The sequence below is a fragment of the Nilaparvata lugens genome, chromosome 9 (assembly GCF_014356525.2).
Source record: "Nilaparvata lugens isolate BPH chromosome 9, ASM1435652v1, whole genome shotgun sequence".
Classification (NCBI taxonomy): Eukaryota; Metazoa; Arthropoda; class Insecta; order Hemiptera; family Delphacidae; genus Nilaparvata; species Nilaparvata lugens.
This window is the reverse complement of record NC_052512.1, coordinates 9,686,440-9,700,111: the sequence shown is the minus strand read 5'-3', so window position 1 is coordinate 9,700,111 and position 13,672 is coordinate 9,686,440. Positions and strand designations below refer to the sequence as shown.

Here is a 13,672-nt window from a genome sequence, read left to right as displayed (position 1 = left end):
ATGCATAAGATAGGGAAAGACTGTATTCGGGGACTGTAAACGAACCAATAACACAGAATATTTATGGCTTTGCTTGATTAATCTTATTGGGCTATGTAATAGTAATCATCCAAATGTTCATAGGCGTAAAATAATTCAATAAGATGGGAAAGTAATATTATTATACAATCAATTAAGGGGGATATCTTAGTTTGATGTTTATCACTCGATAACGCAGATAGCGCTATTCTTCTCCAGCTCTGCAACGTTGCCAGATCGTTTTCAACAATGTAGAGATATGATCGATGGACAGAATATTCAATACCAATTATGGAAACTTATTATACTATCATTGAAAAATATATTCAAGTTTATTGACGAGTAAAATATAATTGATTTTATTTAAAAAATATAATATCAGCTATTCTTTATGGAAGGCAGTCGCAAGGCAGCGAATCGGCAACGCTGTTCTTTTATCTTTTTCTACTGTCATATATTGTGGACCTTAGTATAGATTTTTTCGTAGATAAGTGGAGTTTAAGGTGGGCTCCGATCCACTCCACGGTACAAATTTGTCAGTTTACTCAATATATTTTCCCAAATATTCCATAATATCTTCTATTATGTAGTATAGATGTGGTATCTACTCTTATTCTCTGCTCAATCCTGAACTTCCAGTAGAATATTTTGCACAGAACGTTGTAATTTGGAGTGAAATTGGAAGTAAAATAAATAATTTCGAGTGACCTGGCTGGCTAAGGTCTGGTGTCAGAGTTTTCAGATCGCAACTGATCAATTCCAGGGCCTCTGACATGACCTAACGACTGCTTTCCAGGCAGCCGGGACCGACGACTTAACGTGTCCATTCGAAACACGGAAGTGACCACGAAATAAATATCTTGCATTTTTCTTCTAAATTTGGGCAATGACACAGTCCAAGACATAAGGTTGGTTTTCACATTTACAATGTCTATACAATTTTAGTTCAAAATAAACATAAGAACTAATTATTTCAACTATATTTCGAATTGATATTAATTTGAATCTGCGAGAGGAATATTGAAGGACTTGCCTGTTTTCCCCTTTTCAATGTAATTTCACTGATATGTGATTTTGTATAAATAAATCAATAAACAGAATAAACTATAAAAAATCATTGAAATAGTCTGATAGCTCTTCTTAATGGAGTATTATTACAGGGTAGATGTTTAGGTTCACATAGTATTTGACCTTCCGGCAGTCGCGCTGTTGTAAAAAATACAATAGTGTCAGTTTTTTTGCTGCACAAAACTATTGAGTGGGGTGGTGTCAGTGAATGAGTCACCTATGCATTCCAAAACTTTCCCCAATCACTTCACTGAGTTGCAGTATCAACCAAGCAATGTTTCAGTCTTTAGGTGCCATTTAGTCGCGATAGTGCATAAGTCGCACTATGCATAAGATAGGGAAAGACTGTATTCGGGGACTGTAAACGAACCAATAACAGAGAATATTTATGGCTTTGCTTGATGAATCTTATTGGGCTATGTAATAGTAATCATCCGAATGTTCATAGGCGTAAAATAATTCAATAAGATGGGAAAGTAATATTATTATACAATCAATCAAGGGGGATATCTTAGTTTGATGTTTGTGTGATTATCAATATTTTAAAAGCTCATGTCAATGGAAAAACTCATGTTATCAATCAAATAAATGTTAAAATTCATATTTTTACAAATTCATTAATCTACCATGGAGTATTCTTATTCAATTTGGTTTTCAACTTTTCTAAATGATAAATTCCTTATTTATAAATTTGAATGTGGAAGTGAACATAACCTATGAAGTAATAAACATAACCCATTTTTGGACAATTTCCATCTAAATTTGGAAAAGGAACAGTTTCGGACTTCAAGCCTGTTGTTCCTTTTCCATCCATTCATAGTTGAGAATGATATTGCATGTATTAATGTAAAAATAAATAGATAAATTACTCTATTCTCACTAAAAATAAATACTTTTCCAATTTCCCATGATTTTTCTGTAGGGTTACGATATTGTGCAACATTTTTGTCTACTGTTAACATACAATAAATATGATAACAAGATCAAATCAAATTTATTTGCCATAATATCGAAAATACAAATCAAAATAGACAATACAAAGTTTTACACATTAATATAAACAATTTCTATAAGTACATAAAAATAAACTTTGATAATTAAACTTATTATATAGGCGCTGCCTGCAAAACCTCTAAGGTTTGTGTGCTGGCAGCGAGTATCAATAACAAAATACAACACTAACAAATTTATTGAAGTGAAAAAGAAAAAAAGAAATGAACTTGGACCTGATTATTTAAGAAAGTTGTTAAAAGTACTTCATATGTGTATAAAATGAGCTATGTTTATTGATTTGATCCAGTCTGCTATTTTTTTTATATTAGTTTTTGTTGTCTTACTTGTAATCAGGTTCGATGGTATTAAATTGATCAACCTATTGCTTATATATGTGAATTGTCTCCGGCATACAGTAAGGTCAGTTCTGTTAATTTGGAAATTGGATTGCATTCGAAAATTATAAGTTCTGATCTGTGGTGTGAATAGGTTTCTGTTTTTAATTATATAAAGTATAATATTTTTCACATAAAGTTGTTTAACTGTTAAGACTGGGAATTCTGTAAAAATAAGATGTGTGGGGTATCGTCTGGGTCGACCAAGGGCAGCTTTTATTATATGTCTCTGAATCAAGGAAATTTTGTTGAAATGTGTGTCCAATGCTCCACCCCAAACCCTAATCCCATACTGAAATACAGACTGAGCATAAGCGAAATATATTAATCTCAAAATAGATAAGTCTCCCAGACCGTTCAATCTGTGAAACTTGTGGATAATATGTTTAAATTTTTGACAAGTCTTATTTATGTGCGTATTCCATTTGAGTTGAGAATCTAATATCACACCTAAGTACTTGGTCACTCTCACTCTCTCTAATGATTGACATGCACAGTCTCCACCTCCCTCCTGTAAGCCTTCACTATGGTTATAATGATAGGCGCAGCAGTCTGAGTGAATTTTTATTCCGTTACGAAATATGTCTGCAGGTATGGACCTTTCAGATGGTGAGAAAATCATGAAAACACTTTTTCTTATATTTAAAGTTAGAGTGTGGTGATCTAGCCACATCTTAACTTGGGCCAGACCAGATTCTGCCAAACTCCTGACCTCTCGCCAGTTAGATGCTGTAAATATTAGAGATTATTTTGTAGTACTGAACAGCTTGTAAGGCTTTAGAGCCTTAAGGCAACAATGGAAGTAGCCTAATAAGAGACAGATAACATGTTCCAGGGGATATTAACAACATGGCATGGATGAAGCATAATATTACACCGTGGGCCTCAAGCAAGTTACAACAGTGTTTTGCCATGGATGATGAGGAGTATATAAAATGATCTTTCCACGTTGTAGTCATTGTTTTCCATGTTATTCAGGTATACTAACATGTAGGGTTGTGCAATATATCGTGTTATTGTGTAAGTGTGAGTCATAATATGATAACTAGTACCCCCCTGGGTTGGAAAGCTCACTTAAAAACTGTTGTATTGCTTTTTGTATAGTTGAGAAGGTTTATCAGAGTATTTGTTATCAGAGATTGACAATGGTGTAATAACCGCACAAGAGAAATGGCGAAAACCGCACATTGATATCTCAACACTATAACTAATAGTGTTGATGTAAAAGTTGTTAATTATGTTGTCTATCAACCAGCTGAAATCAGGTGTCAGCGTACGAAGGTTTGTACGTGTGATAGCATATCCACCTCTAATACCAAGGCCGCGGCCTACGATATTGCAACATCGCAGTGTAGGCCTAGAATCTAATACATGATTGGTGGAAAAGATTTTAAAAAATACCAGCTGATCTTTTTAACCAATCATGTATCTGATTCTAGGCCTACACTGCGACGTTGCAATATCGTAGGCCGCGGCCTTGTATTAGAGGTGGCTATGGTGATAGCTTAAAAATGGCCTCAGCTGATATTATGGATGAATGAATAGGAAAACTGTTGTAATTGCATGCAATGAATTCTACAGCTGACTGAATGATAAATCACAACATTTTTTTCCTTATGCAGTTTCCAAGTTATTTTACATCCTCAGAAAGGACCAAGGAGTGAGTCAATCTTGTTGTCCATCGAACTTGACCTGTAAGAAGGTTCGAAGAATACCTGATCAAAATTTGAAGCTGGTTGATCGATTCTTTTTGAGAATATTGTAGAACATACGAACAGACCGACAACGATTTTGGCCTTCAGTAAATCAAAAGTGAGAACTCGCTAACTGTATGTTCTACAATAACTTCAGAAAGAATTGATCAATCTGTTTCGAATTGGGAACACGTATCCTTTGAATTTTTTACATGTCAAGTTCGTTGAACAACAAAATTGACTCACTCCTTCGTTCTTTTTCAGGATATAACAAATAATATTAAAAGTGCATAAGGAAATATTCGTTGTGATTTATCATTTAGTTAGCTAAAGAATCCGTTGCATGCAATTATAGCAGTTTTTCAATTTATTCATTCATTCATGACATCAGCAGAGGCTATTTGGAAGCTATCACACAGACAGACCTTCATACGCAGATACATGATTTCATAACAACTTTTACATTAACAAACTGATAGGGATTGAGTTATCAATGTGCGGTTTTCGTCATTAATTCTCACTTGGAACTTTGTATCGAAGTCATGTATCACATGATAACATTCTCATTCAAAAAAGGAATTTGGATTCATATGAGGGACAAAGATGTTGAAGCAACAGAGTAATTTCTACAGATGGAAATAAATTTGTAAGTTGCATTTGTTCAAATGCTAATTAATGAACATGAAATGGACATTATTAAACGAAATCTCAATTAAATGCTGTAAATCACCACGAAGACTTCTGCTACTGCAAATATTGACAACAGGGTGAATAGCTAGATGGAAACTCGATGAGCGCTACTATACAAAAATTATTTGTCAGCCGGGGAAGAGTAATTTCTATTTCAAATAGAATCCCCAATGAACCTACTGGCAAATCATTCTTGTGAGAGAAATATTCAGCTGTTCCCATAATTTCCACCAAATATGTATGAAAAAAGTTGCGGGTTTCAAAGATAACAATAGAAGAGTATTTGCGCGAGTTCTTCAACCAAGGGGATCACTAGTTACACTGAATTTTGGAATAGAAGCAGTTTGAGCCAGAGGTAACCATTTGAATTATGGACCCAACGTATATTCTGATGTGATATACAAAACTGAAGGAGATTGTACAGTTGGGAACAGATTGGCTTCTGGCACGGTGGAAAAAACACATTATTTTCTGTGCTTATGGGATGCAAGAGACGGCTAGGCTGTAATCACAACTCGCTCATAATATACGCCTATAGAAGTTTTCAGCTAGCGCTTGTATTTTCATTCCCATATCATGTTTCAGTGTAAGAGTATTATAAATAGATAACACATTCTACAGATGGAAATTACTGAGATATTGCAATTATTCAAATGCTAATGAATTTATTATTATTATTAAACGAAAATCCAAATTGAATGCTGTAATCCACCTCGAAGACTTCTGCTACTGCAAATATTGACAACAGGGTAAACAGTGTAAAGCTCTTCCTGGGGGAGCCTCCAAGGATAGGTCGGTACACGTGTAATGAATCTTGTACTGAGACACCAGTATTGAGTTTATAAATTTTGAAAATGCGTGCGCGGACGCTGAGTGAATACCAGACTGATTGAGTCACTACAAGATTCGATACAATCGTCTGAATCGCGGGAGGCATAAGCACTCACTCACCCTTGATTCTTTTTATGACAGATTGTGTAATGATAAAAACTTTCATAAGCAGTGTAGCAGTTGCTAAACACTGAATACGGATATCTTTAATTTATTACCTGTGATGAAACGGCATACAAAATCATACAGGTCGAGCGAAAATCCCGATGTAGATAATTTACGGGACTGCGTCTCTAATAAGTTCCGAAGGATTAAGATAGGGTACTAGGACCAGATATCGTTCGGAATATATTTCGAGAACAGAGTCTTGTCGGGTTTTATGCTCTATTGTAGGAAATATGATCTCCAGCTGCATCTGCTATACAGTCAACGAATTCGTTCCTAAGTCGAAGTTGGTAACAGATAAAAGCTGATATATGAGCAGGTGAGGACAGAGAATAGATGATCTCGATCTGATCCCACACACTACATCCACTTAGATCTGTTCCAATATCCAGGTCCATCCAATTATTTCAATGATCGTACTTGATCGGTTCTTGATAATATAGAACGTGTCAGACACAATAATTGACAGGCTTAAGAAATAATCAAACTCAGAAGACGAGTTGACAAAATTGGAATATAATATAATGAGATATATAGTTTGACAGTGCAAATATAAAGCTTGAATTACAGATTGAAAGTAGTTTAACATTAATAAAATGATCAGAAGTTTGCTTGTGCTCGCATTGTACCATGCATGATTCGACAGAATTTTATGATTGATAAATTTAACAGTTTTTTGAAAAATAGTAAAAAATAAATTATAAAAGATTTTCAAACTTGCTCGGGGTCGTGGTTCTGGCAGCGGAGGACAGTCAATCAACTACAAGGTCTTATAAATTCTATACCGAATAAAATCTAAGATCTTAATGGTTATAAGCGCTTGTCGTCGTGGCCATCAATTCAATGAAGAAAATTTTATATTTTCTGCACTCTAATTTCTTCCGGAGCATAGATTGGGGCCCCAAAATTTTAAACTCACGTGAAACTCCTTGGCGGTCGTGGTTCCTTTAGATCAAATTTGTTTGATCGGTGGCCGGTCCAGGCTTCGGTTTCAGCACGTGTGGAATTTTTATTAAATATCTCCTTCACCAATTAAATCAGGAAATAATTAAACTTGAAATTCTAGAATTATCAATTGATTAAATAAATTTACAAACAACAGATAAATTAGCCTAAAATATTGGCTCACAGATAAAATATACAAAAATCAAACAAAATTTCACTATTGGGTCTTTGGTAACTTTCAACAGGTCTTAACGGTGAGGATTTTAAAAAGGGAAGTGAAGTGTCTTCTTCTGAGCCTTGGGCTAGAACCTTTTCTCTAAGAATCTCTCTGTAATTGATTTGCATGAAAATTTGCCATTGGTAGAATGATTATGACGTAGGCATGACGTCAGTGGCAGGCAGTGAAATATAATTCCTTTAATTACAATAATCACTTAATTTGTATAACTTTTTAAATTGCTTATTTCTCTAGACATAGTTCCTCTATACAGTGTACATGCACTAGCATAATAATTATGATAAGGCAGGTTTGTTGTCTGATAACAGATTAACATATGATGTTTTCAAACGATCATCCCTTTTGGTGCTATTTCTATGACATATGATTGGCTTAGACTTGCCAAAGAGATTCATTCACCATGTGGCTCAGTTGAATCAATAATTCATAATTCAATACTTCTACACAATTCTTATTATGGTCGAAACTGTTATAATTAATTTTTGCTGCTCTTATCAATAATACAATATTCATGCTATGACCTAGTTAGTTACAATAATACTTGACATTATAATGCAATTTCGTGAATAATAAATAAATTTTAACAATAATACATACATTTTATTTTTTTGTTTGAAATTCTTGGTTCTTTATCAATAGTTCTTAATTTTAGAAATAATATTATAGCTTGCATGAAAACCAGGCATGATATTTTATAATATATTGAATCAGTCAGGTGTGTATGAGCTGCTACAAAACATCTGATCAATAGTAAACAAAAGTGTAACCTCCAAAAATTCAATGAGCAGTTCATAAATGATTTGCACTCAATTTGCAGAATAGTTATAATTTTATTAAATAATTCTTTGGAAAAAATGCGTAGTACAGAACGGTACTCTTATCTGATACTCAGCTGTTGATAAGGAAGCCTTATTGCTCGGGCGCTAACTATTTGTTTGGCAGATCTTTCATTCTATGAGGGTAATTACAATAAATTTTCCTAGCCAATGGGATGGGAATTCGATGAGCGCTACTATTCAAAAATTATTTGTCAGCCCGTGAATAATAATTCTTGAATAGTAGCGCTCATCGAATTTTTATGTAGCTGTTTACCCTGTTGTCAATATTAGCAGCATCAGTTGTCTTTGGGGTGAATTACAGCATTCAATTCGGATTTTCGTTTAATAATAATAATAGATAAAACATTCTTGGTACAACAAAGTTTACTCAGTCAATGGTCAATCTACAAGAATTCCATAATAATTGTGATGTGCGAGTCAATGTTCTGCTAATGATTGCTATTTCAAAATGGTGGGATTCAACGAGAGTGTAGAATTTGATTACTGTTTGAATCCACCAGCTAGGAATTGTTTTGAGATTTGGGTATTTGGTTGCGGTGAAATGATCATTATCGATAACAACCACTAGAGTTATTGTAGATACTGCTATCTGGGATGTGGGTTACCATGGAATGGGGGTTCTAGAAATTTCGATGGATATGGACAGCGTACGTGATGGATGGATAATGGTAGCTTATCATGATTGTGTTGGATTGTTCGTTTTGCAATACGTATCAGTATTGTTGTTTACCCTTACCTTCCCCACCCCTTCATCAACAAAATCATACTCTCCTTCTCTTTCCCACTAAAATATTTCCCAATATCTATTCCCTCTTCTGCCTATTTCTCTGCCATAAATTCTCACTCCATTGTATCTATACTAGTGACCCCCTAGGTTGGTGCTCGATAACTCACTGTTGTTTTGTAATCGTTGATACCCGCATTTTTAAATTAAACAGAGTTGGTGAAAATAATATGAAGGAAACAGCTAAATATTTATTTTACAAGTATAATTTGACAGGAAGTTTCATTGGGGATACTATTTGAAATATTTTTGTCCCTCTTATGAAATCAAATTTATTTTCTTGAATGAGTAGGTGGTCATGTGATACATGATTCCAGTACAGTGTTCCAAGAGAACAAGAATGGGAAAAATCGCACATTGATATCTCAACCCGTATCAGTTTGTTGATGTGGAAGTTGTAATTATGTTGTATATTAACCAGCTGAAATCATGTGTTAGCGCATGTATGTATGTCTGTCTGTGTGATATCTTCCAAAAATAGCCTCAGCTGATGTTATGAATGAATGAATGAATGAATGGAGGAACTGTTGTTGTAATTGCATGCAATGAATAATTCTTCAGCTGACTAAAAGATCGAAAAAACTTTTATTGTTTTGCACTTCCAATGTTATTTGTTATATCCTTCAAAAGGAAGAATAAGTGTGTCAATTTTTTCGTCCAACGTACTCGACCTGTAAAAGGGTTCGAAGAATAGGTGTTCAAAATTTTAATCTGATCGTTATTCTCCATTCTTTATTGATTTCTACAAGTAAATCATCGATAATGAGGTAACCTTTGCTATTCCTTTCCCAAATTTAGATTAGGTTACACATAGTCCGGAATAGATAAGTCTTGTAGTTGTTCACTTCACAAAATTTTCAGTTCTTGAAATTAACCTCACAAAGTAGATGTTCAAATTGAGATGCTTCGAAACCAAACATTCATCTGAATTTATTGTAGAACATACAAACAGACAGAGAACGACTTTGGCCTTCGGTAAGTCAAGAGTAAGAACTTGCTAACGCTCGTTCAATTAATTAACTACGATTTCCAATTTCCCATCACTCATACAATATGTAACCTCTTGACCGCGTTTTCTACTGTATCTTCATCATTATTTACATTTCTCGATATAATTATTATTATACCCCAGAGCTCACTTCCGTCAGTCGGGAAACTTTCCTGAAAATTGCCGAGTTTAACTTGTTAGGCAGTAATGTAGCCTACCAATAAGAGAGCAGATTAATGCTTATGAAATAATGTTCCAGTAGAAGAGATTCAGCTTGCAATGCTGCAATTAAGTCTGTTGATCAAACAAGTAATAATAAAGTTGAGCTGGAGCGCACTTGGAGTTACAGCGCTATGAAACTTGCTACTTTCTTGCATTGCTATCCTTTTGCTGGCGTTGCCTAGCATTCAACGTTCACCAACTAAACGATTATTTGCCAATTTCATTCCTTGCTAGCTTAGGAAACTTTTCCATTATTCTTAATCTTCTCCTTCTTCTTCTTCTTTTTCTTCTCCTTCTTCTTCTTCCACTACTACTTCTTCTACTTCTTCTTCTTCAAACTTCATCAGTCGAATGAGCTCGTACAGTGAGGTAATAGTGGCATTGAATAAACATAGGAGAAAAGCGTTGCCGTCTCTCTGCCTTGTCACTGGCTTCTGAAGAGGATAGCTGATACATCATCATGTGATATTAACTGTTCATTCATGTTTAAATCTATCAATTACTAGTATATTTCATTTCTCAAGAGAATGTTTTCAATTCTTGGAAAAGTAACGGATCTGATAACGTTACGGAGCTACAAACGGATAGCGTTTTCTGCTATGTCGATTGATAGACAAGGATAGCAACATAAATATACTGGGATAACAATCAAATACTGTCATTATAACTTGGACACATAGCTATAGATATGGAATAGTTTTAATTGGTTAACTATAAAACCTGCTTCACAAGAAGTCATTGATGATCATGGACCTTACTTATTCTCTGCAGCTCCATAGTTACGGTTCCTAAGTGTGTGAATTCCATACTCCCTTCCTTTATTTTATTAATAGAATACTAGAATAAATTCATTCACAATATTACGGAGAGACTTGAAATCTCAGTCTTTGTTAAGCCGTGTCCACACTGAACAATAATGTTTGATATACATATTCCGTAAGCATGTTTGTTGAGGAGCTCAGGGACAAACATTTTAAAAAGTTTGGACAATCATTGTTTTTCAAACAAAAAATTACTGTTTTTCCAAACATTTTCAAAGTTGACAGCTGTAAAACATAAAACCTGTTCTTCCGACATACACATATTTTGTTCGGTGTCACGTCCACACTGGCCACGGGCAAACATTGTTTGTAAAAACATGATAAAAATTTGCCCAAACTTTTTCAACAAACATGTTTGTCGATCATTTGTTCAGTGTGCTTTACACTTTCATCCAAACTCTCCAAACTTCAGGTAGTGTCCGCTAGTTTATGAATGCAATCGAACATTCTTGCATTAAACACAATAGAACACATTTTGATAAATGCAACTATATCTAAAAGTAAACGTGGTTCAGCGGTAAACGTAGTGTTAGCATATGGCCCTTAAACCCATGGAGACGGGTTTCTCATGAGATGAGATGAAAACCTCTATTAGGCCGAGTTCCTAAAATGATGATAGAAATTTAACCTACAATTGAGCTTGATTCTAATCATACTACAAGACTCAATCTTATCATTAATTGGATTGAATAATCAATAATTAGAATCATAATCAACATAACATATATGTCTGTAATTGCGCCATTCTATTATGATTCTTGTAATATACATGGTGTTCTGTCGATAACAAAGTTGTTGCTATTGAACTGTTGAATTTCTATCACTAATAATTACTTTTCACGTTTAACTATTTTTCTTTCTACTGAGGGAGATTCCCGCATGTGCTCCAGCCTTGTGTGAAGGAGTAATGATGATGAGGATGACTGCACTTAGAGTTCAAGTCCAGGTCAGTTCTATAACAACTCGTTGATGATATTTAGAGGAGTGAGCTCTCCGTGGTCCGGGGTGATGCCCTTGAGCAGGCGCATGGATCTTATCGATAGCTTATCAGCGCAACCCCGGAGCCAATCGCTTTCTAATTTTCCATCTTTGCAATTTATCATTTGATATGAGAATAGCTCAGTTACAATCACTTCGACAAATAGTATCATTATCGCAATCAGAATTGAAATTGTTTTCAATAATTCCTTGACTCAGGAATCTCTTCTGTTTATGTATTAGTTTGGATTGATTAGTTTAGTTTATGTTTCGCACAGTTCATTGACTGGGGAATTATGAGATTATTCTTAACTCATAATCTTATGCCCTGGGGTGACAGATGTATGATAATTGGAAGCGCTTAGACTTAAAAAAGAAATCCCTCAAATGCTGAGAAGTTTGTTCTCCAACATATTCCGAGGTTGTATGATAAGGTTTTCGTGTGAGATAGTGCTTAAATTTCAGTTTCAACTTACATTATTTGCTATCTATAAGTTTTAGATGAAACTAGGGGTGTTTGAAAAGCCGCGATGATTATATTTTTTGTATATTCATGTGTGAATCTATATTTCCGTGAGTGAGCTACTATGAATGCAACTAATTCACATCCAGGAATTGAACAAGATTTTTTTATTACTAACATACTTGACCCGGTTGCACAAAAGCCGGTTAAATTTTAACCGTGATTATCTCCACGAGAAAAAATCAGAGAAGCTGTTTTATCAAAAATCCCTTCTCTTATCAATTCCGTAGAATTTATCACGGCTAAAATTAAACCGGCTTTTGTGAAACCGGGCCGTAGAGTATAAACATCCAAATAATATCAATGTGATACAAAAATATTGTCTGAAAATATCAATAATCTATTGAAAAAATACATATAAACGCCTATGGTGTCGTCTTCAGTGTAACATAGGTGTTGAAACATGTATGTAACTTTCCAATGAATTCGTCATATTTTTTGACAATATTCTAGTGTTGAATCTGTACTATAATTAGAGGAAAGAATTAGCTTATACACTACGGGATAGAAAAATTATGTTTGACGCATCATCACGTCTAAACTACTGGACTGATTAACTTGAAATTTTTCTATAGATTCTCAATTAACCGAGGATAGTTATAGGCCTATTTTCAATTCTTCAAGATTTCATTACGTCAAGTTTTCAGTTTTCAAAGTTTTAAAATAGACCCTTGCGGAGCACGGGTTACCTGCTAGTTATAAATAAATGTATCACTATATCTCAGGAAGAACAGTATCACAAGCCAAATCAATCCATACAAAAAGTACATCATAGAAATTATAGTGAGAGGGAAAAAATTAGGTAACCTTGTGCTATTGCTCTCCCAAATTCTTATAAGGTTACAAATATTATCATTATTATTATTATCACACAAAGGCTCAAGCGTAAGTTATGAGGCACTTAAAATATCACATTGAACTTCTTATTAGTAGTGTTTTTACCTGTAATTAACACTCGGACCCCATCTAATACTGGTGTAGTGATATTTTGAATTGCACTTTGGGAAGTGACGCCCCTCAAATCTTGAGCCCCAGAATGAATCGCGGGCCCTGTCACACTGCCGCGATCACTGAATCAGTACTCAAGTCACGGACGTTCCACTTCCAGTCACGAATTCCGACTGAGTTCAGTGAGACTTGGGTCCCGAACGTTCGTGAAGTGCGCAAGTCCGACTGGTTAGTACCGAGAAACGCCTCTACAATCGCTACCGACGCCTGAAATGTTGATGACGTTGAGCAGTTGAAACTTTAGTTTATTGGTTAGTATTGAGTAAGGGTTGATCAGAAATCATAATCACCAATCATTAGGGATAAAATTGTTGATAGGTAAGTTGAGAAAGGGATGAAATATGGATTCAGTTTTAACCCGTGCTTCGAAAGTGTCTATTTTAAAACTTGACGTAATGATATCTTGAAGAGTTGGAAATGAGCCTTTGACCATCCTCAGTTAATAAGGAATCTTCATGCAAGCTTTCAACTT

General features: G+C 34.7%; 1 protein-coding gene across 3 annotated transcripts in view; it reads right to left on the bottom strand.

Annotated features, from left to right (window-relative positions):
* Positions 1-13,324, bottom strand: part of LOC111055462 (transmembrane and immunoglobulin domain-containing protein 1) — a 386,768-nt gene extending 373,444 nt beyond the window's left edge. For 2 of the 3 annotated variants that reach the window (XM_039435467.1, XM_039435468.1), the window contains exon 1: positions 13,135-13,324. The gene's annotated coding sequence lies outside the window, so the exon portion shown is untranslated. The remainder of the gene's footprint in view (positions 1-13,134) is intronic. The other variant, XM_039435469.1, reaches the window with a different exon arrangement.
* Between the last annotated feature and the right edge of the window lie 348 nt (positions 13,325-13,672).